At 35.9% G+C, this 25,419-nt stretch overlaps 2 protein-coding genes across 4 annotated transcripts in view; one reads left to right on the top strand and one right to left on the bottom strand.

Annotated features, from left to right (window-relative positions):
* The window catches only part of LOC134529837 (uncharacterized), a 45,463-nt gene extending 35,472 nt beyond the window's left edge, over window positions 1-9,991 (bottom strand). The window contains exon 1 of the mRNA XM_063364336.1: window positions 9,892-9,991. The gene's annotated coding sequence lies outside the window, so the exon portion shown is untranslated. The remainder of the gene's footprint in view (window positions 1-9,891) is intronic.
* A 595-nt stretch (window positions 9,992-10,586) lies between these two features.
* The window catches only part of LOC134527338 (uncharacterized), a 97,182-nt gene continuing 82,349 nt past the window's right edge, over window positions 10,587-25,419 (top strand). The window contains exon 1 of one of the 3 annotated variants that reach the window (XM_063359927.1): window positions 10,587-10,675. The gene's annotated coding sequence lies outside the window, so the exon portion shown is untranslated. Of the gene's footprint in view, window positions 10,676-11,311; window positions 11,460-22,575; window positions 22,785-25,419 lie in introns of those variants that run through there. The other 2 variants (XM_063359926.1, XM_063359928.1) reach the window with 2 other exon arrangements.

Genomic DNA, 25,419 nt, shown 5'->3' with positions numbered 1-25,419 from the left:
ATTATGTACTTTACAATTTACAAATCCATATTATGAGAAGACTCTCTATACACTTGCTGAAATAGCTTGTGCTGTAAGTAACTGTTCAACAGAAAAAACTTTATCATTAAATTTCTTAATGTCATTCTGCTGACTTCTCCACCACTCATAGGTTGTAACCTGCGATGTTACTTCATCATAAAAAAACAATTTTTGGAAAGGTAAACTTTTTAATTGAAATTTAAAAATTAATGGAAGCAGTGAACTCGTCTTGTACCTTGACTTTGCAAACTCAAATGCTATGCGTTTTTCTTCTAGATATTTTTTTTTCTTTTGGATCCAGTATATAAGCTAAAAAATGAGCAGGTGTGCGTGCCATATGATACCTTTTTTGTAATTTTTGTATGACATTTTTATCCTTTAATGCGTCTTCCATTTTCATTTGAAGATTTTTTCACTCGAAAACTGATTCAGAAATAGTGCATGTATTTTTTTGAACTTTATCAAGGGCTATGGCAATATGCTTCAAAATAGAACATTCCATTTCAAAGCCATGTTTTAAATTTGGTTTTGTACTACTTTATCAATAGTGTCACGATGTTCCTCACAAATTTGTAACAGAGTTCCCCAACCTTTAAGGTATGTCCCAAGGCAATCTACCACTGTATTCCAGCGCACTTCATTTGGGAGGAGTAATTTTTAAACATCATATTGTCTGTAACATGCATTAGCAAAGTGGTTGTTTCCGAAATATTTTATAATGTGTCAAACATGTTCTGTCACACTAGGAATTTCCAAGTCATTTACTAACAAGTTTAATATGTGAGCTGAACATCCGTAAGTGATGATATTCAAATATTCTTTATCTTCCAAAAGTTGGTGCATTTTCGAAACATTAGCAGCATTATCGGTAACAACCGAGCAAACCTTGCACCTGAAGTCCTTCTCACATATGTTTAAGCTGTTCACAGCCACTTGTGTCAGATAATTGGCAGTGTGAGCATGACGAGATGTGTCGATTTTGTTCCCTAAATATACATTAGTGGTTTTAGTCGTAACTGTATCATTTATTATTGGTTCATTATGAACAAGTGACCATCTATCAAACCCAAAACACACACTTCCATTTTCCAGAGTGAGGGAACAAGTATTATTTTCTTCTTCATAAATAGCATCTAGTAACGGACCACTAATTTATTTTCTGTTTGAAGGGGTGTAGCCTGGGCGAAGCTGGTGCATAATTTCACAAACTGAGGATTTTCGACACTACGAAATGATGCATATGTTGCAAATATAAAGTGAGCTACTTGCTGATCCGAAGAAATTTTCTGCATTGGTGTTGATAAAACTATGTAAGAATCCATTGATATGTTACTATTGATTTTTTATTTCAGCAAAAGTATATTTTGATACAGTACCTTCATTTGACGAAGTCGAGGATGATATGATGGATGTATGAGTTTTGCTTCTGGATGCTGTAATGCAATATGAAAAAGAGTTGTTTATCTTATTAATTTAGTTCCAAATTACAAACAAGGGGGGAATTAGAAATGAAAACTGTTTACCTCTCGTAATAACTTTAAACCTATTATAGACAACTTAGTAACATGCTTTTCTACTGACAGGTTTTCAGTGCTAACTGCATAAACCTGGGATCACGCGTGGAAATTAAGAATTTAGAATTATGCATCAAGTGTCGATACTGCACTGTCTTTGATAAACCATAGTAATATCGTTATAAATAATTTCAGAATAATAAAATATTAAAAAAATATATTTTTTACTCTATGAAAATCCTAAATAATCATAAAATATTATTTAATTATATCAAAATAATTAAAATATTATTTTAGGCTATCAAAATAATTAATAAAAGTCAAACTTTAATACAATGCTTGAAATGTAAACACAGTTTAAGGCAAAATAAAATATGAGCAAGCTTACTGATATTATTCATATGAGACTTGTTTAAAATTAAGAATGAAAACTTCATATATTCCTATAAGACTTGGTTTCATATTAATTACAATATGTAGCAAGTTTAACACAACCATGTTTTCTGTTTCATTCAAGAAACAAGAGTATTAAACTTGATGGATTTTACCTGCATCATATTAATCAACTTGTATAGCTGAACTTTCACATTTAGATACGTGTTATCTTTGAAAGATTTGTGCAATGGGAGTGCATGACTTCATGTAAGCTTTTGGACATACGCCATTGCTAATCACATGTATGTCTGTAGAAGAAAACTACAAAAAACCAAAAGACAAAACACACAAATTAAGCAAAAATTGCTGTTGTCAACAGGATATATACACCACATAATATTCCATGATAGGAATATGGTCAATAAACAAAGAAAAACAAAAAAAAATGATGAATTGAACCCCAAAAAAATTCAGCACAACAGTTGAAACGAGACAAAAACACAACAAAACGAAAAGACGAAACAAACACAAAAGTTTTCCAAAACAGAAACAAGCCAGCACAACAGTCGAAACTAGACAAAAACACAACAAAAATGAAAATACGAAACAAACACAATAGTTTTCCAAAACAGAAACAAGCGACGTTTCGGGAACTGCTATCTGCTCCCGTCGTCAGGCTGAGGAATTTTCTTAGGATTTTGAACATGATTTATTGAATTTATTATTTTTTATATAAAATTAAATGTTTTTAATCGAACAGGGATCGAACCAAGGACATGAATCGATCGAATCAATCAGTATATTGATTATAAACTTATTTAATTAATTTTGTCATGTTTACCGAATTTCTAACAAAATAATTATAAATAACCAAGATGGCACCGAAATGATAAGATGGAAAGTGTCGCAGAAATAATAAATGATTACTGCACTCTAGCAAGTTAGAATAAAACTAGCATGATGGTAATGCACTCTATAAGACGAGTACACACAAGAGGGTGTCCTACAGCAGATGAAAACATGATGGTGGCAATGTCCTCTAGCAGGTGGTAGCTCCTGGTAGCGAGTACTGAACACAAAATGATGTATCTAAGATGGATGTCAAGGTCATGTTAAAATTTCAGGGTCAAGAACAAAGTTCATGGTCGAAGTTCAAGGTCAAGGTCAAATTTCAAGTTCAATGTCCAATTTCAAGGTCAAAGTTCAAGGTTAAGGTAAAAGTTCAAGTCCAAGGTTAAAGTTTAATGCCAACAGTTGAGGATAAAGGTATGGTGAACAGAAAGTTATACTAACATGGTGCTAGCACACTCTAGGAGACGAAAACAAGATGGCGGCCTCCAGCAGACGAAGACAAGGTGGTGGACATGACGTCATACCAGTTGACGATATATATACTTTGGTATTGGTGGTGTGAGGTAAGTCTAGGTAGCTTCCATGGAGGAAGGATCTGTTTTTATTTTTTTATTTTTTGTTTTTACCAGTTTCGAACCAAGGACAGGAATCCATCTAATCAATCAGTATTCTAATAAGTAAATTTTTTGATGCATTTTGAACATTTTTTCATTAAAAGCGGATAATAAATAAAGATTTACTAGATGGCGTCCATAACGATAATTGATACAATGGTGACAATTCAAAACGACGGGTGTGGTGTAAGACATTTTTATTAATTTTTATTGAGAATTTTTTAAAAAAATTAATAAATTACTGTTTTACTTTCGCCGTAAATCGAACCGAGGACCGAAATCGTTTAAATAACTAAACATTTCAAGTAGGCAATTTTTATTTTTTAATTTATAGCATTGAAATTACAGATTATCAAAATGGCGGCCGTAACGAAATATGCAACATTAATAGGATCCAATATGGCGGTCGTAACGAAACATGAAACGTTTATATAATCCAAGCTGGCGACCGTAACGATGAGTGATACAGTGGTTTTTAAGTAGTAATTTATTAAATTTTTTTATTCAATTCGATTGATTAATTTTTTTAATGATTTTTTAACATTTTCCCGATTTTCTCTCATTAAAATTACGGATTTTCAAGATGGCTGACATGACATCATACTAGGTGACGATATATATATATATACTCTGACATAAGTGTTGGGGAAGTCAGTCTGTCAGCGGCTTCCTTGGAGGAAGGATCAGTCGCCATTTTTATGATTTTTTTTGCCCTCACTGGGTTCGAACCAAGGACTCGTAAAAGTATGTTTTAAAAATATTTTTATTAAAATTTTATTAATTAAATTTTTTTATAATTTTTTTTTCATTAAAATCGGATAATAAATAAAGATTTTCATGATGGCGGCTGCAACGGAAATTGCAACGGTGATGTCATGTGCCATGATTACATAATCCATGATGACGTCAGAGGATTATCGGAGGCTGTAGACATGGAAGCTTAAGCCTCTATATGGACATTGTGTTCTTTTTAAGGCAAAATGACTTTTGAGGTTTTTCGAAATCCTATTTTTTTATTTTTTGAGGAATAAAACGAGAAATTTTTCCTCGAAAAGACAAATTTGTAATTTTTCAAATTTTTTGAGAATTTTCGACGGATTTTTTTTCTCTCGATGAACTGGACATTTTGGCGAATTTTGAGGATTTTTGGGAAAATTTGGGCTCATTTTGGCTAATTTTGAAGGTAAAATTCAATGTCAAGGTCATCCAAGAAGTCCGCCGTGATGTCACAAATCCAAGATGGCGGTCGGCTCCTCTGGCTTCTCCTGCGAGCGCCTGTGCCCGGATGCCATATTATATACTACTGTGGTTCCAATTGGGTTTCCTTTTTGCATATCGTGCTAACTTCCTGTTGATTGCTTATCCAATTGTGCTTGCTTTTATTCGAATACGTGTTCTGTATGTGTGTGTCTTGTGAGTGTTCATTACATATACTGTGTGTCGATTGTGTGTACTGTGTGTCCATAGCATGTATTATGTGTCAATTGCCTGCTCTGTGTTGCCATTATGTGTACTGTTTGTCCATTGCATGTACTGTATGTCCACTGTGTGTTTACTGTTTGTCCATTACGTGTACTGTATGTCCATTCGTGTGCATCGCATGTATTGAGTGTACGTTAAGTGTCCTTTGCGTGTACTGTGTGTCTATTGCGTTTCCAGTGTTTGTACTGTGAATACTGTGTTTTCAGTATGTGTACTGCGTGTGTACTGTGCGTCCAGTGTGTGAACTGTGTGTTATTTCCTTTTGTTGAATGTGTGTCATTTCATTAAATGTGCGTTGTCAAATCTGTATTAGCTCCGAATATTTACTTGTTCAAACACTCTTTGTCTTGATAAAAAAAAATCTGGGATTCTTGGTCCTTTAGTAAGCGTTAAACACGTTTCGTTGGTATAATTGCTTGTAATTGATTTTATCTATACTGTAGGTCTGACAGTTCGAAGACTTTGCCTTGACTGCTTGAATATATTAGCTATATTAGCTATCGATGAAGAAGGTCTTGAGGTACGGAAATGTCTGGTCCGTACGCCCGACATTGTTCATGACCTGGTCTCGTGGTCCGAAGACGCTTGGCCTATACATCTAGAATTTTACATGAACTGGTCAGTTTTTATTCTAAGTATCGAAAAATAAGACTTCCATGTTAGGCATAGCGACAATGTATTTAATTCATAGGACAAACATTTTGTCTAATGTGGTTTTTCTTAGAGTTAATGATTAACAAACTCCACGTAAGGTAATGGTAAACAGAATTTAAAAAATATATTTTAAGCTTTAGTTATCCTTATCACTGGCGATAATCAAACAAAGGATGAAAATCCTTCGCAACAATCATTGTTTTATAATTGAATATGTTGATGAATTATGGAATTTTTTTTCCGAATTTCTAGGTTAATAATTGTGAATTTTCAAGTTGGAGGCCATATCGGCTTACTGCAGACTGGTATATAAGGATCTTAAGCCTCATTTAGGACTTTACACCATATTTTAATAAATGAGTTTTTTACCTGATTTTTTTACATAGACCAAGGATCGAAGCAAGGCCAGGAACCCATCGATTAAATCAGTAAATTAATGAGTAATTTTTTTTATGAAATTTGAACTTTTTCCTTAATTTCTATGTTAAATAGAATGAATTTTCAATATGGCGGTCATAAAGGCTCTTAGATGAAGTACTTATGCTGCCTTTAGGACTTACCACCTTATTTATTGAAATTATTATTTTTTACATAGTATTATTTGCATCGCTCACGGATCTAACCAAGGACAGAAACTAATAGAATCAATCAGTATATTAATTGCATATTTATTTAATGAATTTTGGAATTTACCCCAAATTTTTAATTAAATATTTACGAATTTCCATTATGGTACCCAAATATGAAGATGGCATGGGCCACAGTAATAATAAATTTTTCTTGTACTCTAGCAGGTAAAAATTACACTAATATGGCGGTAATGCACTCTAGCAGACGAAAACAATATTTTGTCATCCTGCAGACGAAAACAATATGGCGGACATAACGTCATACTAGCTGGTGATATATATATATATATACCTTGGCATTAGTGGTGAGAGGTTAGCCTGCCGGCGGCTTCTGTGAAGGAAGGATCGTTCGCTTTTTTATTTTTGCACTAACTGGGTTCAAACCGAGGACTCCATTATATAATTGCGTTTTTAAATCATATTTTATTAAAATTTGTTTGATAAATTTTTTTTTAGTACATTTTTTTTCAGAATTTTTACCATAAAAATTAGGCCTACAGATTTTCAAGATAACAGCTGTAACGAAATTTATAACATTCTTTAATAATTATGAATCATGAATTATTCATGATGACGGCCGTAACGAAAAGTGCAACGATTACGTCATACACATCCTAGATGGTGGGCATTATGAAACATGCAAAATTTATAGAATCCAAGATGGCGACCGTAACAATATGTAAAATGGTGTTTTTTAAATAAGTTTTAAATTAAAAGCTTAATTAATTACATTTTTTTATAAATAAAATAATCCGATTTTATAGCAAAAAATTATGGATTTTCAAGAAAATATAAATGGTGATGTCATAATTAAAAATAGTGGAATGTTATAGAAAACAAAACAGAAATGGCAGAATGATAGAGAAAACAAAAGGCAGAAAGTTCTAGAAAAAATGGTAGATCCAAGATAGCCACTGAGGTAAAGGTCAAAGGTTAAGGTCAACCAATATGGCCACCATGACGTCACAATCCCATATGGCGGTCGGCACCTAGCACCTCAGCCTAAATCCTGAGCTAGTATGTCCAATTATATACTGCTGTTTAGAATTTAAATTGTTTACCAGAAAGAGTACAACTTATATAATACTGTAAATAGACACAAAATAATGCTTTAAAAACACACAAATAGTAAAGTAATATAAACTTGAGCGAGTCTTTTGGTATTCGCCAGGGATGTGTAACGGTAACGAGCCTAATCACGTGTTCTTATGCTGTTTATGTTGCCAATAAGCTTATAAGACGAAACTCTGGATACGAAATTTAACTTATAATTATTTTAAAAAATGCCGAGAGTGATAAATACATAAACTGATAAATAAAATAGTCACATTTCAAATACCGAAATTTTTGGGTGAAATCACACATGTACTTTCTGCACCCACCGCTAAAACTAGCTGCCTGAATCGTAAACGTTGCTTGCCACCAGCAGGAAACACACGGGAAATTTAAACTATCAGAACCGGGTCCAATAAACGAGAAATGACTTGAATAAAATCCTAACCCCGGCTCTTGACCTTATATGGAACTTATATGGAACTACAAAAGTATCAACCTAAAACATTTTAAACACATATTATAACACTAAGTATATGTTCAAATATGTGTTTGAAAATTAGACTTCCGTTCCATTCACGAACTCACTCATACCAAATTGCCGTCTACCTAGAGCTGAGATGTTTACACATAAATTATCAAAACTTCTTTCATACAAAGATGGTATACAAAATATAATTTTTAAAGTTAACAAGCTCGGTAGTTTTTACATGGCAACAGTGGTCGCAATTTTCTCCGTACTGCAATCTCAAGGGTGAGTTAGACTAACAATAACGGACAAGTACGTGTAAAAAGCGAGGCAATACACTTATTTCATATTACAATGAACGAACTTCTAATTTAAAATTTGTAAGCCTTACACTTGATTCAATTTTTTTTTCATGTGTAGACATCTTAGCTCTCGGTATATTTCATTTGGCAGGAGTTATTTCGTGAAAGTGGAATGGAAATGCGAGCCAGAGATGGCGGACCCACGTGTCGCAACATACAACCCCCATAGAATCACTTTCGTTAACATACCAAACGTATTGGTGTGCCAAATGAAACTTTATTATAGTGAAACTACCCTGGATATATTAAATTTATTGCGTGTTGAGATTTTAGATCGTGTGCTGTTAACCAACGATGCTGTTTTGTGTGTATACCAATCTTTTAAAGGAAGCCCTATCCTGCATTTAACCATATACTTCTTTCTTTTTTTTTTCTGATTTTGTGTCACGAGTCAATTTTATTTAATCTTTTAGGCTCTGGCATTAATTTGGATGTTTTGTTTAATTTTTAATACTTACTTGTAAATTTTTTCCATGAAAAATACAAAGCTTTCATAGTCTCCGCAAAAAAAAATATTATGTTTTTTTTTCAACGACTATTGACACATGTTTGTGTAGAATGTCGCAATGCATGGAATAACATAATGAAGCCAACTTTGCTTACACAACTTGTCCACACCATGGGAGCAGTTCCTAAATTATCTGTAGCGCATCAATTGCACTAACTTTGAGAAAAATTGTAGGAAATAAATAAAAATTAGCCTAAGCTACCTTGAATCGATTCTGTTAGGTTATTACATGTTGTTAAACAGAATCATAGTTAGGTTTTTAAAAAGGGGAACAAATTGGCTGAAGAATGCGAATATTTTTATAAATGCCTTAGAGCAATGACCTAGAGATGTATCAGATGGGCAAGTCAGATTTTACTAATGGAAATGAAATAAATAAAATATATATGAAATGGTATTGCCGATCGATAATAAATGTGCGATTATTAGCAACGTTATGCGCGAAGTTACTGAAATGATTAACAGAGGACCTGCTGCAGTCATTTGTTATTCGGGGTCTATTTTCAGTAAATTTTCAATGTTTACACTTTCAAATTAATCATCTGACAATAGTAGAAAAACAATGGCCCACTGTTACATTGTTTCTACGAGTTAGCGTCAAAAACCAATCAAAAGCTTCATGGATACATGCAAGAACGAAAGCGACTCGTCTTTTCACGTGCATTGACTATCCTTGCAATTATCGGAATGTCCACGAAAATGGCTGACATCCTTTAATATGTCTGTTTTACAACTATACCACGCCTCTGGTACCATCACCATTAGTACCACCGCAACTGGTACCATCATCATTGTACCACCGCCTCTGGTACCATCGCCACTGGTACCACCTGTACGAGTACTATCATCACTGGTACCACCGCCACCGGTACCACCACCACTGGTACCACCACCACTGGTACCACCACCACTGGTACCACCGCCACTAACACCACCGCCACTGGTACCATTGCCACTGGTCCCATCCACGCTGGTACCTCCACCGCTGGTACCACCACCACTGGTACCACCCCCGCTGGTACCACCGTTACTGGTACCATCGCCAATGGTACCACCACTGACACCACCACCACCGACACCAACACTGGTACCACCGCCACTGGTACCATCGCCAATGGTACCACCACTGACACCACCACCACCGACACCACCACTGGTACCACCGCCACTGGTACCATTGCCAATGGTACCACAACTGACACCACTGCCAGTGGTACCACCACCACTGGTACCACCCCAACTGGTACCACACCCGCTGGTACCATCGCCCCATATACATACATATATCATGGGGCTTTAAGGAGGTATTCAGAAACAGCACATGTGCTACCAGAAAGGGTCGAACCATTGGAACTCACCTTTGTTATCGGAGAAGACACTGTAGACTTCTTGATAAACGAGAGTCAAAACACAGCTGCAACCGTGCTGAAAATTTTAAACGAGTGATATACTTACTGCCTAGATAAATAACAGTATCGTGACTAAGCCTCTAGCAATAGATAACACAAAAGAGCAAACAAGAGCAATAACGAAGTACAATTGATTAGATAAGGACGTCACTCATAGTTAAGCTTCCACAATTCGTCGCAATGAGCAGCGCGTTGCGCAGGGTTCCGAAACTTGCGGGAGAAAATAATTGTCAAATACTCTCATTTGCGAGTGTGTGAAATAATAAAAAAGAATAAAAGAAAAACAAAAGGTTTCACATCAATACAATTCGAACAACCCAAAAACGTCCCGTATGCCTGGTCCCTTCCCCCTCCATCTTCTCTCATGGCGAAACTCCCCTCCGGTAAAACAACACCCCTACACAATAACATGCCATTATGATACTAGCAATCCTACAAATCCTACAAACATCCGGCTGCCTTCTCCTAACTTGAACTTATTTTTGGCCCCTTCGTTGCAAGTTCATATTTAATTCTAATAATTGCTGTAATTTTTAAAGTGAAAACTTCTTTAGCCGCGTTGAGAGAATTTTGTTAGGGGAAAAACTTTTGGGTTCGCGTCACCGACATGCTGGTGACGTGTTGCGCCAGACTGGCGACGCGCAGCGGCCTGTGTACATGTATATGCATATATACATTAATACATTGTTGATACTTGACTGTATCATGTGCGTGTTGGACTCTTTTTGGATGGGTAAGATCTTGTGAGTTCTCATCACTGACATGCTGTAGTAGTAGTAAGTGAAGTTAAACTGAACACGTGAAAAGTTTAATATGTGTATACTGTGCATTTCCCAGTGAACACATGACCTAGGTCTGACATCACTGGTAATCATAGATAGGTAAAGATTTTTACGTAATTTTGACATACCACAGACATCTGTTGTGACTATAAAATGATGTAAGGATAAATGATACCATGCTGACATCATACTGATATTTATAGATATCGAGGTATAGATAGCTGAGAAAATCTGTATGTAATTTCTGATGCCCTCGCCCGATAAAATAGAAATCAATAATTTGTTACCATGTTGGTAACTGCCTCAACCGTGTGTTATTACTTGCTAGTCACTATATCTAATTGTTTTATATGTAATTAATTTTATTTTTATATTTAATTTATTTTATTTTATTTTTGGTACTTAATTGGTAAATTTAATTCCTTGAACTATTCTGAAATTGCACTGTCGAGCTAGCAAGTGTTAAGTGGGTAAACTATACTGCACGCGTTCGGTAATGTTCGGGCCGAGCCGAAGACTTCCGAGTGTAATGCTCCGAGTGAAGGCCGCGAGGAACCAGGGACTGCTCGATGTGACGCCGGTGTGGACGGACCGCAAGGGGCGGGTGCCTACGCGGAACGAGCGTGGAGGTTTCACCGGCCGGGGCGCGGTGGAGAGACGCGAGGCGAAGGACATCGCTGGTGCCCCGGGGTGGTTAAGTGCCACGGCAGCGGCGGACTTGCTGCGACTCTGAAAGTAAGACTAGAGACCCTTAATTATTTTCTGGGGATGGTTCGCCTGGACGGAAGGTGGAGAGAAAATCACAATTTGACTTATTGCTACGTGAAACGATCGTAACTGCGTCTAACATAATGTGCTAACGTGATTAATACTATCAACAACTTAAAATTACTTCTGAATAAACGTGCTCGATATAGCTCGATATATTGGTGCAAAAGCAATATGGAAAATACCGTTCGGTAAAAATGGCCATATAGACTTTTCGTTAGAACTTTCATAATAATAGTTCCTTTTTTAGTAAATCCATGCGCATGGTGCTGTTGCTATTATATACCCTGTATCACTTATTAATTTTTTTTCATGTCAGTGCTAAATATGTTATTATTGTACGGCGTAATCACTCGCGGTGATAGTATTGCATTAAATGCATACACCGTACATCTGTATGAGCCTTACTTTACACGTGGCGCCCCATCGACCCCCTTCAATTTGTTGCTTATAGATAGAATCATTTTTCGAATCCCATACACACATGACGGGGAAAGGGTACATATAAGAAATTTTTCTCTTTTTTTTTGCTTCCCTGTGGGGGTGTGTGTGGAAAGTTTTTTGTAGACCCCGGTAGCGATCAAGGTCATTGAGATTGCTGGAGCCCGGGGTTAAAAATTTCAATTTTCTTAATTTAAAACCAATTGTTTACAATAATCTTCCAAAACGTAAAATTATAAAATAAAAAAGAGGATATATTTTATAGCCAATAAGATAGAGACTAACTTGTATTTATTTACAAACTATGTACATAATAATTTTACATGTGATCGTGACCTTTTATTCCTTCTCTCTCAAATATTCGACATAATGTATTGTTACGATCGCGCTTGGCTGCAGTGCTTGGCATCGCCGCACTCGTTCGGCCTGTCTGCGCCCCCTTCCACCTGCATCCTCTCCCTGGTATCTCGTGTCATACTGTCTCGCAACATCCTGACCGTCGCAGCGCGCACCTGCCTCAGATCGAGTTACTTAAAAGAGGCCGCACTGCAGAATAAAAGGATTCAGACATGTTTATCGGCGCGTTTTGTGGGAACCCGATGCTTGTTGCGTTTATCGGCGTTCTTTGAGCAGCCGCCGCGTCATTCGAGGACTCACGACGCGTTTCTGGGCATTTCGACGGCGAAGGTCGCGCGATATCTCGGAGACATGCCCGATTGTTCTGGACGGGAACCCAAGGGCTATATAAGGAGGTTGGGCCGAACTTCGAAAGGAGTTCAGTGGGGAGTTCTCCCGCGGCGGAGTTTCCGGGCGATAGTAGGAGTAGTAAGACATTACTGGATCAATGTAAACATAGAAATGTAAACATAGCCATGGGCGCCGCCATCTTGTTTCATGGGCGTCGCCATCTTGCCACGTGGGGACCGCCATTGTTGTTGACAGTGGTTACCAGGGCGCGCCGGTAGGCCGCCATCTTAGTTCAGCCTTTAGTTACCGGAGCGCGCCACCGTCGCTCCGAAGGCGGGAATTGTATACAAAAAAACCTGGGCGCTAGGTGGATTCGATCCCGGGGACGCACCAACATCGTGGTCAGGAGGCGTGCGCCTTGACCACTAGACCACGGAACCATATGAAGTATGGGGAATTAAATAACGAACATATGCCTTAAAGAAGCTATGCTTAAAAGAAGCTATATCTTTAAAATCCGAAAAAAAATATATGTCTATAACCCCACACCCCAAGTATGCCTAACCGCCATTATGCCAAACCGCCATGCCTTAAAAAATGCAACCATACTAGCTATGCCTATAGACCCCACCACTCCACAATCGCCGCCATGTTTAAATTACAAAAAACAACCCCCACCACTCCACAACCGTCATGTCTTTAAAAAATGCTTAAAGGCCCCACCATACCAGCTATGCCTAAACAGTTAAATATCGAAAAAAAAAACAACCCCATACTAGCTATGTCGAAAGCACCATGTTTTTTTAAATTACAAAAAATTATGCTAAAATCAATTACCACCATATTAGCTATGACTAAAACCCTCCACTCCGAGTATGCTTAATCACCATATTGAAATTTCGAAAATAAATAAAATAACGCCATACTAGCTATGCCTAAACAGTTAACTTGCGAAAACAAGCCGCCATGTTTCAGTATGCTTAAAAAGCCCACCCGCCATATTAGCTATGACTAAAACAAACATAACCTCAAAAATCCCGCGCAGAGAGAGCGAGATGTTGCCTGCTGGAGCGTCACTCGTAAACTGCGCAACTATAATCCCCACATCATATTATAAGCATAATAATGTCTTTAAAAACAACAGTGTGTGTGCAACACGCCAAGTAATAAGCATAGTTACTATTACATCGAGTAAAATAAGCATAGTTAAAATATATAATATTGCGTAAACAATGTGTTAAGCATATTTAAATGTAATAATATTTTTACAGGCCAATGTGTTAGCGCCTTAGCCTTAAGTAATAAACATAGTTAAAATAAGGGGCGAAGACCCAGAAAAAACAAAACCGGAACGCACCCTGCCTACCCCGGCGACATGTAACAAAATAAATGTCGTGTAGGGAAGCATGTTCTCTCACGGGTGGCCGCGCTGCGTCTGCGGGGGACCTTTTGACAAAACGCCATTAGGGAAAATGTTTACCGATGCGGCGCGTGGCCGGAGGGGGAAGGTGACTGCAGATGACTTGTTGACAAAAAAGTGTTGACCGATGAGGCGCGTGGCCGGAGGGGGAAAATGAAATCTCCACTACCGATCTCGCCCGCGAACGCTCCAGAGGGCAAGTTGTTATGCAGGACACCGGCGGCGAGGCCGAAAACAAAAGCCTGAGGGGGAAACCTACCGGATAACATCACGGTAATTAACCCAAGTCTTTACGGAAACGGGAAAACCTTTCCACGACACTAGGAAACGTTCGCCACACTTTTTATGAATTCTATTCACTAAATAGGTATCGGGGTACGCAGTTACCTGAATCTCAGGACCATAAAATCCGCCCTTAATGTCATTACCGTCCAAATCACTCAAATGAAACACACGTGGAAAAATATTCATAACTCTGACCACTCTGAAAACTTCGTGCGACCACCCGGGTTTGAATCCCTTCTCAAACACTGTCTAGTCATACCTGAGAGAAACATAACCTCAAAAAGGCGCCATACCAGCTACGTCTACCACACCCCCACCACCAGTATGCTTAAAACAAACACCACCATACTAGCTATGACTTAATACCTGGAGCAACATAACCTCAAAAATGGCACCATACTAACTATGTCTACCCCACTCCCACCACCAGTATGCGTAAAGCCCCGCCATACCAGCTATGACTAAAGAAACATAACCTCAAAAATCCCGCGCAGAGAGAGCGAGATGTTGTCCGCTGGAGCGTCACTCATAAACTACGCAATTATAATCCCACACATCATATTATAAGCATAATAATGTCTTTAAAAAAATGCTTTAAGTAATAAGCATAATTAAATTTTATAATATTAGGAAAACAGAAAATAAGCATAGTTAGGACCCCTGCAGTTAACACGAAGCGTTCAGTAATTAAAAAATAAAATGTAGCTGCGGCAATATCGTCAGAAACAAATGACGTATGTTACCGAGGTAATAAAAAAATAAACTATAGATGCCACCCACACTCCTAGTATGCTTAAAACACCCACCCCCAAGTATGCCTAAAAGAAACCCCAACCATACTAGCTATGCCTAAATCATTTGCAGCCATGCTTAAAAGCCCCGCCATACTGGCTAAGACTAAATGGAGTGCCACATATACACACCGCCATCTTTAAAGTCACAGAGGAGAGCGAGAAACGTAACGTAAAATATGCTTGAAGTAATAAGCATAGTTAAAGTTATAATATTGTAAATACATAAAAATAAGCATAGTTAAAAAAAACCATAGATCACCATTTAATAGTACTGGACCAGATAACATATGCCATAGCGATAGCATGAATAAGCATAGTTAGGACCCCTACAGTCAACACGTAGCGTTAAGTAATTAAAAATAAAATGTAGCTGCGGCACGATCGTCAGAAACAAATAACGTATGTTACCTAGGTAATAAAAAAAATAGCAAATAAGCATACATAAAAAAAAACCACCGGAACGCATCCCGCCCACCCCGCCGATATGTAACAAATAAATATAAATAAACATTGTACAAACGACCGTGTAGGGAAGCTGTAAGCCTGTTCGCGCACCGCAAATAAGCATACATAAAGGAAAAACTCACCGGAATGCACCCACTCCAACACGGCGACGTGTAATTAAAAATAAAAACGCAGACGAAAAGATATATTAAAAATAGTAACACCTATATACGCCGTGTGGAGAGCAACCAACAACGTTTAACGATAAGTAAATTAAAAAAATATATTACAAAGCGGGAGCGCACGTCTGTACTCCGTAGACGCACTCTGAAAACTGTTGACAAACTCCTGATCCGACGAAAGCCAGCGAGAAAAGAAAGTTATTATTCGACCCTGGCCCGCTGTGTGCTATAGGAGCTTGCAGCAGAGTTCACGGAACACGCCTAAGCGTGGAACACGATTAAAAACATACAGCCCAGTAATACATGAAACCGCCGAACGAAAATTACCATAAATAACTAAAAAAAAAACATTTAAAACATAACAAAAACAATCAAAATGCACTCACAAACGCAATACTGCGCAATGCAGATAAAACCCCAGCAATGAAAACTCCCATGAAATAATACTCGCTTAATGAGACAGCATGATGCAAAGAGTAAAAAGACATCCCTATACGTAAAATAAAACAAACGCGGAACCGCGAGAAAAACAATTTAAAACAATCGACAGCAAAAGCAAGAAAGGTTATAAAAATACCAATTCAGTAACACATTGATGAAATAAATAAGGACGGACCCCCAAATACCACTAGGCTAAACACAACCCATAAGTAAATAACAATAAACCAAAACATAACTACGAGAACAATATTATAAAACTACCACACTCTCCATCACACCAAATGACATGACCCGATAAATGACAACAGAAATAAATATCAATAACCATAAATACCTACATTATCAAAATACGTTATTAAGCAACCACCAAAGCCCACATAAGGCCTCGCGAACGAACGGCACAACACTAGAGACAAAACATGCTATTCCCATTTATTAAAAAGACGCACATACGAGTCTTTAGTTCAAGCCCAGCTAGTATACATTCATTAATAAATAAAATCGGTTATAGTATTATGTGTAGGCAATAAATAGGAAGTACAAAGCGATATATCCACAAGACGTTATTAAATATAGTAATAAAGTGTATGTATATCCATTAAATAATATACATGTAAGTAAAATATGTTATACCCTAAACCAAATACCTGCAGGTTTATACAGTCAAAATTTGTATGAATATAAACATAAGTCGTTTTAACGGTCTGCGTAATACAAATGCTTATCATCAGCTCTGAGTAATTTACCATTCATAGAAGTAAACACAGCATGTTATTCTAATAAACTATGTATCATTATAAAATAGTTATACCATCGTTACTAAATAAAGATACAAAAAAAATATTAACTGCTATCCATCCGTCCCTTTCGCTCATGCCATAGTGTGTGGTGTTCTAAATAAGGAGTGAAAGAATATTATATGAGTCATGTTGTAAATGCTTATAAGATTATTGTTAACTTTCCATCAAGGCTAGATAAAACACAATCTCTATATAGTGGTAGAGGAATAACCAGAGACCAACTATAGTCTTCATACTAGTAAATAATAATAATTAAGGATATATCGGGGTACATATAAGAACCTATATAACTACACCCAATAAGCATAGGAAGCTCTGACGTTAATAACAAACCGTAAAATAAAAGGTTACTGGTTTAGTTTTAAAAAAAACTATATTTTACTACTACGTATCCCATTAAGCATAAGAAGGACTATAACCCCATACCAACGAAACCTGAATAGAACACACCAGTAATGTTTGTGAAATAACACACTAGGATAACATACTAATAACCACTTAGCCAAAATCGTTTACAGACATAGCAAACACCGCTTCGACGATGGTCCAGAACACGACAGACGCCTCGGCGGACCACTAGTAACTTTCACTTGCCGGAGGGCAGACGGAAATAAGTATTGTTTAATACAAACACGCAGCGTCCTCCGAACACAAACCTCCAGCAGGATAAAATAATATTTTAAAATATGTTTTGCCTTGCAAACGATTAATTACGCCACCCATGCCTTTAAAACAAAGATCGTGAACGACGAGGCCCGACAACAACTTTATAGTGACAAGGAGTAAAGAAGGAAATAATAATTACATGGGGTGTACGAACACTCATTTGCCCACCAACTATGTACTACCTACGAGTGCTAATCCATTTATTGCCAGACATAAAATAACCATTTTTATCTATAGAAAACACCTTTACATTAAAATAAATAAGTATTGAAGTAACTGAAGCGTGTACACAAACAAAACTGTATACCCCAACATATATAATTCGTTAATAATAACATAATATAGTTATCAGAAATAACAAGACAACTCGAAAAAAAACCAAACAACGCCTACAGGCATATTGCAACCTACATCGAAACAACCACTAGATGCCCAATCCAAGACTCAAACCCAGACACCTCATAAACCCACAGAGATGGCCAGGAGAAATTACATTCCATATACTACAGAAGCTGTACTAAAAAGACACATGTATGCCAATGAGAACAGGTGTAACCTCCATAACTGAAAGTACTATATAAAAGAAACAATACATTATTACCACAACCTCAAAAAAACACAAAACAGGAGAATGAACTAAAAGAGCAATTTCAAAAGCCTAAACTAAACAGAAAATTAGGTAAACAATGACGTATACACATGAGAGTACAATTAAGTAGAAATATATATTAAAAATATTACATTACCTAGCGTAAGAAAAACGCATTCAGAAAGACCAGACATCAATTCCCCTCGCAAAATGTTCAATGGTACCCATAATAACATACATGTGAAATAGAAAGAGTTAAACACCAACTTTAAAGAGACAACCACTCGTTAAAGACGTGTAAAAGTTAAGGACTAAGCTAAATGAAGCCACATATACGTTTGCAACAAAAAACGTTTCCTATACTAAATGTCACATCCCAAATAAATTAAATTCATTATGTAAAAGAAAAAGGTTTTTTGTTCACCTAAACGAAATCCAAGTTAGCAAACCCATATGTAAGAGAGTTACCGCATTATAATTAAGTATATTGAAAGGAATTGCGAACTCTTGTTCGCACAAATCATTTTAATTATGTATGTTCGCACACAAGTCGAGAAAAAATGGATTAGTGTAAGAAATTTTATGTTTGCTCAAGTGCTATGTAGTGACAAGAAACGATAAATACGGAATTATGTATATTTAGATACCAACCATACAATTATAACAATTTAAATACGAAACATATAAAAAATCCTCGGGTAAGTCGTATATCTAGAACCATACTGTCACCAGTAGTTGCCTGTACACATAATAAAGTAATAATAAAACATCCAGTGGTTACAAACAGAAATATTACAAAAATATGCACTTAACAATGACTTAGGTTATCCAGAAGCATATAGTAATAAATATACAAATAAAAAGCAAACAAAATTACAAATAATATGGAATCACCTCAAAAAAAGTAAACAAAGTTCAGACATTACAAACACAGAAAGCTGAAAAAAACGCAAATAGATCAGTAAGAAGAAGCTTCAAAGACCAATTCCCTCGCGGATAAAGGATGATAATCATTACAGTAGCACACATTGTCCCACATATGTATCGAAACACAAGGTTAGATCGTAACACACACACACACACACACACGACTTCCAGGATGTTTCCACCATCATGTTTGGAACCTTTATACTTATTTTTAATCTAAATTTACATTGATTAACAACGAGAACTGTAATATATAAACAACACCACCGATAGTAGCTAAACACAACACACTTAATAGAATATTCTCCAACACTTTCACAAACCCATCCGTGAAATAAAAAATGAAGCAGCCAAGAAAAAAGTATCGATATAAAGACCTTAAACTCTGCCGTCCACCGCAACCCAGCATGAGTTGCCAGACGTGACCTTCACAGACAAAAGGGGTTGCCAGTGCGCAACTAATATGTAATTATTGTAAAAGTCTCAATAAAAAAAAAATCAAACATGGACGTTCATACAGGCTAGCTTTTTCATAGTTTAAGGGAAAACAGGCCGGAACACAACTTGGTAACATAATATTAGCTATTCCTAAACCTTAAATACACACAATGTAAGAAATCGCACTAGCCAACTTAACACTCATATTACACAAAATATAAGTTCACCGAGATACAATGACAAACGAATATATACATGAATGATAGATAAGTACTATACAAGACACAAAAATTCAAAACATATTTATCAAAGTACACATTCAATACTAACCCCAATGAAGCAGAAAACTCTATTACACCCCAAGCATTGTATATGAAAGTAAGCACATATCACAATTGAACTAGAAAAATATAAACATAAAAAAAAAAGCTAGCGAACACAGACAAATATTCATCATAACACCATTGGGTGGAAAGAACCATCAATTTCAGCTCTACAGCCACTTGCATTAAGAAATACATATACTTTTATTAACCACACATGAATATTTTAGTGTATAATCGTTGTGTAGCAAAATTAGGAGGATAAAATTACAATGTATTTGAAAAATAAATCTAATTACAACTATTAAATAGTATGTGCGCTAACTCACAAGTGTAAAACCATTAATGAAAACATACAAAACCTCTCTCTCTCTCTCTCTCTCTCTCTCTCTCTCTTTGTCTCTCTTATTCGCTCTATATACTGGTTGCGAAATTCCACGATTGATACAATTAACTTAGAGATAACCCCCACACCGATGCATTGTAATGTCAACTACATTCCGTTTTTGAGAGGGAAACGAGAGCAACTCGAGAACACTCGCAGACTCACAGCAACGTCCGCCCCATTTACACACAGAACTAACCACTCATACCCACCGGATGGGATACGAACCCCGTGCAAAAGGCAAATACCTCCGCTTAAACATAATAACAAGTGATCTAAATATAGAACGATAGTGCTAACGCGAGCAAACACATTGGTTAAAAACTTTTTAGAGTAATGGAAGCAATACGCTCGTCAATTCTGTGTGTCATCTCTGGAAAATCATTACGTAGCGGCGGCAATTTTTACAACATCTTTTATAAAGAACCCTAAAGGAAAAAAAATATCAAAGATAATGATGAAAACAAAAAAAAACCTAGTATTTGTCGGTCGATGGTAGTGAAATAATGTTAAATAAATATATTATTTTTTTACTATAATATGAATCCACGTATAACCATAAGTTTTTTTTTTGAAAATTAATCAACAAATCAACATAGATTTAAATTAATTAAAATGTTGTAATAATAAATTCTTAAAATAAATTTATTTCCTTTAACAAATTAACATATATGTTTCAATGAATTAAAAAAATAGTTTAATAATACTAATTTTAAAATATATTCATTTTTTTATTATAAAATGACTGCTTTTAACCATTAGTTTTTGATAATTTTCAACAAATAAACATAAATATACAAATAAACATAAATTTAATTATTAAAAAAATTAATTCATAACAATATGCTTAAAAAAAATTTGCGGCCGCAAATGTTATGTGCTTACTTTCATATACAATGCTTGGGGTGTAATAGAGTTTTCTGCTTCATTGGGGTTAGTATTGAATGTGTACTTTGATAAATATGTTTTGAATTTTTGTGTCTTGTATAGTACTTATCTATCATTCATGTATATATTCGTTTGTCATTGTATCTCGGTGAACTTATATTTTGTGTAATATGAGTGTTAAGTTGGCTAGTGCGATTTCTTACATTGTGTGTATTTAAGGTTTAGGAATAGCTAATATTATGTTACCAAGTTGTGTTCCGGCCTGTTTTCCCTTAAACTATGAAAAAGCTAGCCTGTATGAACGTCCATGTTTGATTTTTTTTTAATTGAGACTTTTACAATAATTACATATTGGTTGCGCACTGGCAACCCCTTTTGTCTGTGAAGGTCACGTCTGGCAACTCATGCTGGGTTGCGGTGGACGGCAGAGTTTAAGGTCTTTATATCGATACTTTTTTCTTGGCTGCTTCATTTTTTATTTCACGGATGGGTTTGTGAAAGTGTTGGAGAATATTCTATTAAGTGTGTTGTGTTTAGCTACTATCGGTGGTGTTGTTTATATATTACAGTTCTCGTTGTTAATCAATGTAAATTTAGATTAAAAATAAGTATAAAGGTTCCAAACATGATGGTGGAAACATCCTGGAAGTCGTGTGTGTGTGTGTGTGTGTTACGATCTAACCTTGTGTTTCGATACATATGTGGGACAATGTGTGCTACTGTAATGATTATCATCCTTTATCCGCGAGGGAATTGGTCTTTGAAGCTTCTTCTTACTGATCTATTTGCGTTTTTTTCAGCTTTCTGTGTTTGTAATTTCTGAACTTTGTTTACTTTTTTTGAGGTGATTCCATATTATTTGTAATTTTGTTTGCTTTTTATTTGTATATTTATTACTATATGCTTCTGGATAACCTAAGTCATTGTTAAGTGCATATTTTTGTAATATTTCTGTTTGTAACCACTGGATGTTTTATTATTACTTCATTATGTGTACAGGCAACTACTGGTGACAGTATGGTTCTAGATATACGACTTACCCGAGGATTTTTTATATGTTTCGTATTTAAATTGTTATAATTGTATGGTTGGTATCTAAATATACATAATTCCGTATTTATCGTTTCTTGTCACTACATAGCACTTGAGCAAACATAAAATTTCTTACACTAATCCATTTTTTCTCGACTTGTGTGCGAACATACATAATTAAAATGATTTGTGCGAACAAGAGTTCGCAATTCCTTTCAATATACTTAATTATAATGCGGTAACTCTCTTACATATGGGTTTGCTAACTTGGATTTCGTTTAGGTGAACAAAAAACCTTTTTCTTTTACATAATGAATTTAATTTATTTGGGATGTGACATTTAGTATAGGAAACGTTTTTTGTTGCAAACGTATATGTGGCTTCATTTAGCTTAGTCCTTTAACTTTTGCACGTCTTTAACGAGTGGTTGTCTCTTTAAAGTTGGTGTTTAACTCTTTCTATTTCACATGTATGTTATTATGGGTACCATTGAACATTTTGCGAGGGGAATTGATGTCTGGTCTTTCTGAATGCGTTTTTCTTACGCTAGGTAATGTAATATTTTTAATATATATTTCTACTTAATTGTACTCTCATGTGTATACGTCATTGTTTACCTAATTTTCTGTTTAGTTTAGGCTTTTGAAATTGCTCTTTTAGTTCATTCTCCTGTTTTGTGTTTTTTTGAGGTTGTGGTATTAATGTATTGTTTCTTTTATATAGTACTTTCAGTTATGGCGGTTACACCTGTTCTCATTGGCATACATGTGTCTTTTTATTACAGCATCTGTAGTATATGGAATGTAATTTCTCCTGGCCATCTCTGTGGGTTTATGAGGTGTCTGGGTTTGAGTCTTGGATTGGGCATCTAGTGGTTGTTTCGATGTAGGTTGCAATATGCCTGTAGGCGTTGTTTGGTTTTTTTTTTTGAGTTGTCTTGTTATTTCTGATAACTATATTATGTTATTATTAACGAATTATATATGTTGGGGTATACAGTTTTGTTTGTGTACACGCTTCAGTTACTTCAATACTTATTTATTTTAATGTAAAGGTGTTTTCTATAGATAAAAATGGTTATTTTATGTCTGGCAATAAATGGATTAGCACTCGTAGGTAGTACATAGTTGGTGGGCAAATGAGTGTTCGTACACCCCATGTAATTATTATTTCCTTCTTTACTCCTTGTCACTATAAAGTTGTTGTCGGGCCTCGTCGTTCACGATCTTTGTTTTAAAGGCATGGGTGGCGTAATTAATCGTTTGCAAGGCAAAACATATTTTAAAATATTATTTTATCCTGCTGGAGGTTTGTGTTCGGAGGACGCTGCGTGTTTGTATTAAACAATACTTATTTCCATCTGCCCTCCGGCAAGTGAAAGTTATTAGTGGTCCGCCGAGGCGTCTGTCGTGTTCTGGACCATCGTCGAAGCGGTGTTTGCTATGTCTGTAAACGATTTTGGCTAAGTGGTTATTAATATGTTATCCTAGTGTGTTATTTCACAAACATTACTGGTGTGTTCTATTCAGGTTTCGTTGGTATGGGGTTATAGTCCTTCTTATGCTTTAATGGGATGCGTAGTAGTAGAATATAGTTTTTTTTTTAAACTGAACCAGTAACCTTTTATTTTACGGTTTGTTATTAACATCAGAGCTTCCTATGCTTATTGGGTGTAGTTTTATAGGTTCTTATATGTACCCCGATATATCCTTAATTATTATTATTTACTAGTATGAAGACTATAGTTGGTCTCTGGTTATTCCTCTACCACTATATAGAGATTGTGTTTTATCTAGCCTTGATGGAAAGTTAACAATAATCTTATAAGCATTTACAACATGACTCATATAATATTCTTTCACTGCTTATTTAGAACACCACACACTATGGCATGAGCGAAAGGGACGGATGGATAGCAGTTGATATTTTTTTTGTATCTTTATTTAGTAACGATGGTATAACTATTTTATAATGATACATAGTTTATTAGAATAACATGCTGTGTTTACTTCTATGAATGGTTAATTACTCAGAGCTGATGATAAGCATTTTAATTCCGCAGACCGTTAAAACGACTTATGTTTATATTCCTACAAATTTTGACTGTATAAACCTGCAGGTATTTGGTTTAGGGTATAACACGTTTTACTTACATGTATATTATTTAATGGATATACATACACTTTATTACTATATTTAATAACGTCTTGTGGATATATCGCTTTGTACTTCTTATTTATTGCCTACACATAATACTTTAACCGATTTTATTTATTAATGAATGTATACTAGCTGGGCTTGAACTAAAGACTCGTATGTGCGTCTTTTTAATAAATGGGAATAGCATGTTTTGTCTCTAGTGTTGTGCCGTTCGTTCGCGAGGCCTTATGTGGGCTTTGGTGGTTGCTTAATAACGTATTTTGATAATGTAGGTATTTATGGTTATTGATATTTATTTCTGTTGTCATTTATCGGGTCATGTCATTTGGTGTGATGGAGAATGTGGTAGTTTTATAATATTGTTCTCGTAGTTATGTTTTGGTTTATTGTTATTTACTTATGGGTTGTGTTTAGCCTAGTGGTATTTGGGGGTCCGTCCTTATTTATTTCATCAATGTGTTACTGAATTGGTATTTTTATAACCTTTCTTGCTTTTGCTGTCGATTGTTTTAAATTGTTTTTCTCGCGGTTCCGCGTTTGTTTTATTTTACGTATAGGGATGTCTTTTTACTCTTTGCATCATGCTGTCTCATTAAGCGAGTATTATTTCATGGGAGTTTTCATTGCTGGGGTTTTATCTGCATTGCGCAGTATTGCGTTTGTGAGTGCATTTTGATTGTTTTTGTTATGTTTTAAATGTTTTTTTTTGTTATTTATGGTAATTTTCGTTCGGCGGTTTCATGTATTACTGGGCTGTATGTTTTTAATCGTGTTCCACGCTTAGGCGTGTTCCGTGAACTCTGCTGCAAGCTCCTATAGCACACAGCGGGCCAGGGTCGAATAATAACTTTCTTTTCTCGCTGGCTTTCGTCGGATCAGGAGTTTGTCAATAGTTTTCAGAGTGCGTCTACGGAGTACAGACGTGCGCTCCCGCTTTGTAATATATTTTTTAAATTTACTTATCGTTAAACGCTGTCGGTTGCTCTCCACACGGCGTATATAGGTGTTACTATTTTTAATATATC

Source organism: Bacillus rossius, chromosome 1 (genome assembly GCF_032445375.1).
Source record: "Bacillus rossius redtenbacheri isolate Brsri chromosome 1, Brsri_v3, whole genome shotgun sequence".
Lineage (NCBI taxonomy): Eukaryota > Metazoa > Arthropoda > Insecta > Phasmatodea > Bacillidae > Bacillus > Bacillus rossius.
This window is presented reverse-complemented; position numbering and strand designations above follow the sequence as displayed.